The 5,499-nt window shown below is 45.6% G+C and overlaps 1 protein-coding gene across 1 annotated transcript in view; it reads right to left on the bottom strand.

The window, feature by feature from the left end:
- LOC111970344 (pleckstrin homology domain-containing family A member 6-like) overlaps positions 1-5,499 on the bottom strand; it is a 52,754-nt gene that overhangs the window by 23,972 nt on the left and 23,283 nt on the right. The gene's annotated exons all lie outside the window — the stretch shown is intronic.

The following is a 5,499-nucleotide window of genomic DNA, read 5'->3' as shown; positions in this document are numbered from 1 at the left end:
ACCACAGACCACAGACCACAGACCACACACCATACACCATACACCACACACCATACACCACACACCACACAAATCTAAACCACACAAGGTTGAACTATGTGTGGTCAGGTAGGGTTGAACCACGTTTAAACCACCCAGGGTAAGACAGGTAGTGTTGTCATGGTGACGCCGGTCATAAGTAAGATCTATACCATGTTCCAACCACATCTCTGTTTCTGTTACCTCAGACTGCACTTTTCTTACATGTCTAACACAATAATGACACACAGTGGACAAAAGCACCTGTACAGGAAGTAGCACAAACACCCGCAGGAAGTAACGACCCCCTTTCATAAGCCACCTGATATGTGGCACTGTTCACTGTCAGAAACACACACACACACACACCTATAGCTGTAACTCAATCTTAAGACGCTAGTAAACCAGTCAAACACACACACACCACACACCAAATCAAATCAAATCAAATGTATTTATAAAGCCCTTCTTAAATCAGCTGATATCTCAAAGTGCTGTACAGAAACCCAGCCTAAAACCCCAAACAGCAAGCAATGCAGGTGGAGAAGCACGGTGGCTAGGAAAAACCCCCTAGAAAGGCCAGAACCTAGGAAGAAACCTAGAGAGGAAGCAGGCTATGAGGGGTGGCCAGTCCTCTTCTGGCTGTGCCGGAAGACCACACACCACAAACCACACACCACACACCCAGGCTGCTCTCTCTGTTTGGAGCTCACAGCAAAACATCATTCCTCAAAGTCCTAACAATCTGCGCTATTGAATAGGCTTGATTAGGCTCATATCTAAAGTGTTAGAGATTATACCCTTTCATTTAATGAAGCATTCATGACTTCATGCCCCCCAAAAATATTTAGGTACTGAAAAGTCAAGTCAAAGCAGTTCTCCCCCGCTCCCTGATTCTCTCTCATTGGTCGGTTTGAAGTAACAGGCGTCATAAAGATGTAGTTCTACAGGAATCCCAGCAGACTCCAGGAGCGTGCTCAGACTCGACTTCCCTCCCGTCCCGTATCAACCCGTCCCAACCCCTCCTCAGCCCGAGGGGCCCCACCAGACCAGACAAGGGTGGCCAGCCCCAAAACACACCTTCCCTTCCCCCCACTCACGAGAGCCTGACCAGATCAGACCACCACCCGGTATTAGTACTGAGAACACTTAAACACTATGACATACCTGTACTGTCTGTCTGTCTTACAATATAACAGCACTTACCCCTGCATATCTGGCTGCACATCCTCCTTTACTTAGACACTGTGATATATCTTAACCCCCATGTACTGTATACTATCTAATCCCAAATACCTGGCTAATACAGAGAGCCACGTTCCTGGAACAATACAGAACAGTCCAGTACAGTACAGAACAGAACAGAACAGTACAGAACAGTAGAGTACAGTACAATACAGAACAGAACAGTACAGAACAGTACAGTACAGTACAAAGCCCTTAAAAGCAACATTGAAAACCATGTACTTGGTTGACTTGTTAACACAGAGCATTAAGATCCATCTCATAGCTTGTAAAACTCCAGCATTATAACATCAGAAACACAGACAGCCTTTTGTAGACCTACGCAGCATTTAGTGCATCCAGTTATAGTCCACACTGTCAATACCTGAAACACTAAAGGTCTCTCTAAACCCTGGTCTGCTCTGTCCTCATGCCTCATACTGTCTCACACTGCCTCCCTGTACAATCAACACCAGGCAGCAGGCTAACAACACGGAGGGAAGGAGACTAGTAACATTTTACTGGCCAGCACGACCACAACATCCAGCTGAACCCAGAGTACTGTGTCAATGTACTGTAAGAACATTACATGTGATTTTGCCTATTCATCTACTGCCATTTGTTTCTACAACCATGTGTACTACAGAGGAGCCAGTGTAGCTGGGTGAAACCTCCAACTAGCTACTGCTCTACAGTATAGTCTACTGCCTCATAGAACCGGCAGGCAAATGCCATGTCACCACGGCACTCACAACAGCTCTCATATCAACACCGACACACAGACGCTGGGGAAACAACGAACAATATACTGCAACGAAACACTGCAACACACATACTGTACAACCCATACATCTTAATCACAGAAACCAAATGAACCTGCTGATCTGAATAATTTGAAGAGATTTGACTAAAGCATGTTTCAAAATGGTATTGTGTCACCTTTCTGAAACAGACTGCGTGTGGGAAATCCCAAAACAGGTTATACTAACAGTGATTGCATAGAGATGATTTGTGACATACGACTAGTGACAGGGACTATATTGGGAAATAGCTTTTAGCTGGTACTTGAGCTCCACATTCTGAGATAGTGATTAATATGCATTGGCTGTGTTATAAACTATTTGAATGAACGTGATATTATATATCATGCTTATATGGTTGTTTGTATGAGATCGTTCTCTCTCTCTCTCTCTCTCCCCTCAGCTACTGCCTGGAAGACCAGAAGAAGAACACAGGACACTTTCTCTCTCTCTGCCTCTCCCTCGCTCACTTTGCCTATCTGTGTGTCTCTCTCTCAGCATTATTTTTTATTAATGCGCACTTCAATGCAAAGTACAGTGTGAGGAAGAGAGAGAGAGAGAGAAAGGAGAGAGAAGAGAGAAGAGAAGAGAGAGGAGAGAGAGAAGACGAGGAAGAGAAGAGAGAGAGAGAGAGAAGAGAGAAGAGGAATAAATAAAGTTTGTTTTACAGGCTGCCAACACTCTCATTCCCTATTATCCCCACTTACACTGCCCTACTGTCCACAATGTCACCCACTTCTCCTGGTTGTCTGAGGACATCACGTGTCCCAGCATCCACCCAACAAATCCATCAGCCCCAAATCCTAGATAGAGTATAAATGCCCCAATATCACTTCTGCTCTCTCGTCCAGGTGATAATCCTTATACTGTACAGTACTGCCTTCATCATCAGGACTGACCTTAAAGCCTGCTTCGGCTGATGATCCGACTCTGCCACTGCCTCCAATCCCAAAGCGAGCAGATGAAGATCTTCCCAACACTCCTTCCTCCTTCTCGTCTGATTGGAGAAGAGAAAAAATATAAATGAGATCAAAATTAAACAACAAATCTAGAAAACAGATCTAATATATCGGATGGTCTCAACCTACATAATAAAGAGATCTGAATTGTAAATACAGTCATTTTTGACAGTCTCCTCTCCTTCTAGTTGTAGCTGTGGCTGTACTGTGCTCAGTAGCACACTGACCATAAACCTCCCCTGGAACAACAGACCCCCGTCCCACTCTAGTGAATCCTAGAATAATAATCCATGTTCGCCCGCAGTCCCGATGAAATGACGGGGACACACACCACTCGTCGCATCACCCACTCTCAAACACACTCACACATACTGTGTTAAGATCCAAAAGGCAGAAAAAACAACAGAGTTTGGAAGAAAAGAGTAGTGCAAAGAAGCACGTTGCTGATAATAATGGACAGATGATGAACATTTCAGGGTGAATGAGCTGGCAGGGGGCCATGAAGCTACTGCCCTCTCGCTCATCTCCGTTCACTCTCACCGCCTGGCTTTCTCCTCTCTCGCTCCTGTTCGCTCTCTCTTCCTCCTCTCTTTCATATCAGACTGTACTGCGTAGACACCACCTTCCTCGTTGCATATCATGTGGTGTTGAGAGAGAGAGCGGAGAACAGGGGAGGAGGGAGCGAAGCGAGAACAGGAGAGGAGACGAGAGACAGGAGGAGGAGCATCGAGAGGAGGGGAGGAGAATGAGCGAGAAGAGACAGGAGAGGGACGACGCGAGAGACAGGGCGAGCGAGGAAGCGAGCGGAGAGACCAGGGGAGAGGGAGCGAGCGAGAGAACAGGGGGGAGAGAGCAAGAGACAGGGGAGGAGGGACGAGAGACAGGCGGAGAGGAGGAGCAAGGAACAGGGGGAGGGAGGCGAGCGAGAGAGGGGGGCATGGTGTCTTGTGTTGTGCAATCATAAGATACTCTCTGCGCTGTGCTCTTGTGTGTGCATGTGGTTGTTGTGTGTTGTGTATTAGCGATCAGCCCAGTGAGTCAGTGCTGGAATCCTAATTATGCTCCAGCCAACTGTACCTGCCCTCTCCAACAATCAGAGAGCAGGGTGTTCTGCTACAACAGACAGGTTAAAATAGCACGTCTCTCTCTCTCTCTCTATCCTGGGCTCCCTTCTCCCCATGCTCTCTCTCAAAACAAATTCAACCTGACTTCTCCAAACCCATGTTTCTTTGTATTTTCATGCAAAAAACTGCTCACACACACAATTCATTGGTAAGAAAACACGTGCTCGATTCTCAACAACACAATAACTGAAAATAATGAAATATCTCAACATAGTACTGTAGGCTACACATTTGTACTAATATATGGCATCATATCAAACACAAACAAATAATTAGTAATAAGAAACAATGTGATTATTCCAAACAGCCTTTCTTTTTACATCCTGAGGAGAAACTGTGAGGAGAAATATGATGTGTTATTGGAAAACCTGTGGCAGAGTTGCTTCTCAGCATCAACAACCAATCCTGTCCCCACCCATGGACCAGAGGAGAGGCAACAACACCCACAACTGTGGAAAAAACACACGTTTGAAGACACTCCTGCTAACCACACACGACTTTTGAAGACACCCGCTAACACACACACGTTTGAGAACACTCCTGTAACACACACACACTTAGAGACACTCCTGCTAACACACACACGTTTAAGACACTCTGCTAAACACACACACTTTTTGAAGAAGCACGTAATTGAAATGGCCCCTGACAATGACAGGTTTCCCGTTTGAAAATTCACCTCATTTCTGACTCATTACCTGCAGTCTGATCCTGGCTGCATTCCCGCTCTGCTGTACTTGTCACACCTGTTTGCACCACACAGATTCCCTCAGCGTGCGTGCGTACGTGCGTGCGTGCGTGTTGTGGATGAGGTCAGCAGTAGTAAATCAGCTCTCTACAGGCTGTGTATAGCATCCGCAAAACAACAGCAGGCTCACACTTCTGAAGATGGCAGTTATGTAAAGTGCTAAACACTCTATTTTCACTGAGAGAGTACTCTATGTGTATGCCCGGGCAGCTTCGGACATGCGATAGTAACTTGTGAAGTAGAATCCTGTGATTTTACACAGTATTAGCAGTCAGAATGTCTTGAGAAACTTTAGAGATGGTAGGTATGTTTTTTATTATTTTTTATTTCAACCTTTATTTACCAGGTACTAGATTGAGAACAAGTCTTCATTTGCAACTGCGACCTGGCCAAGATAAAAAGCATAGCATGTGAACAAACAACAACAGATGTACACCATGGAGTTACAATAAACAAGTCAATAACATTGTAGAAAAAGAGATGGTAGGCCAGTGTCAGAGATACAGACCTGGGGATCAGGGTCAAATCCGGTAAGGAAGGAACCGTATACACACACGTCCTAATGTCCAGAGAACCACCAACATACTCTCACCTCTCCTGCCAGGACAGTTGCACGCATCCTCCTC

Source organism: Salvelinus sp. IW2-2015, linkage group LG11 (assembly GCF_002910315.2).
Source record: "Salvelinus sp. IW2-2015 linkage group LG11, ASM291031v2, whole genome shotgun sequence".
Lineage (NCBI taxonomy): Eukaryota > Metazoa > Chordata > Actinopteri > Salmoniformes > Salmonidae > Salvelinus > Salvelinus sp. IW2-2015.
This window is presented reverse-complemented; position numbering and strand designations above follow the sequence as displayed.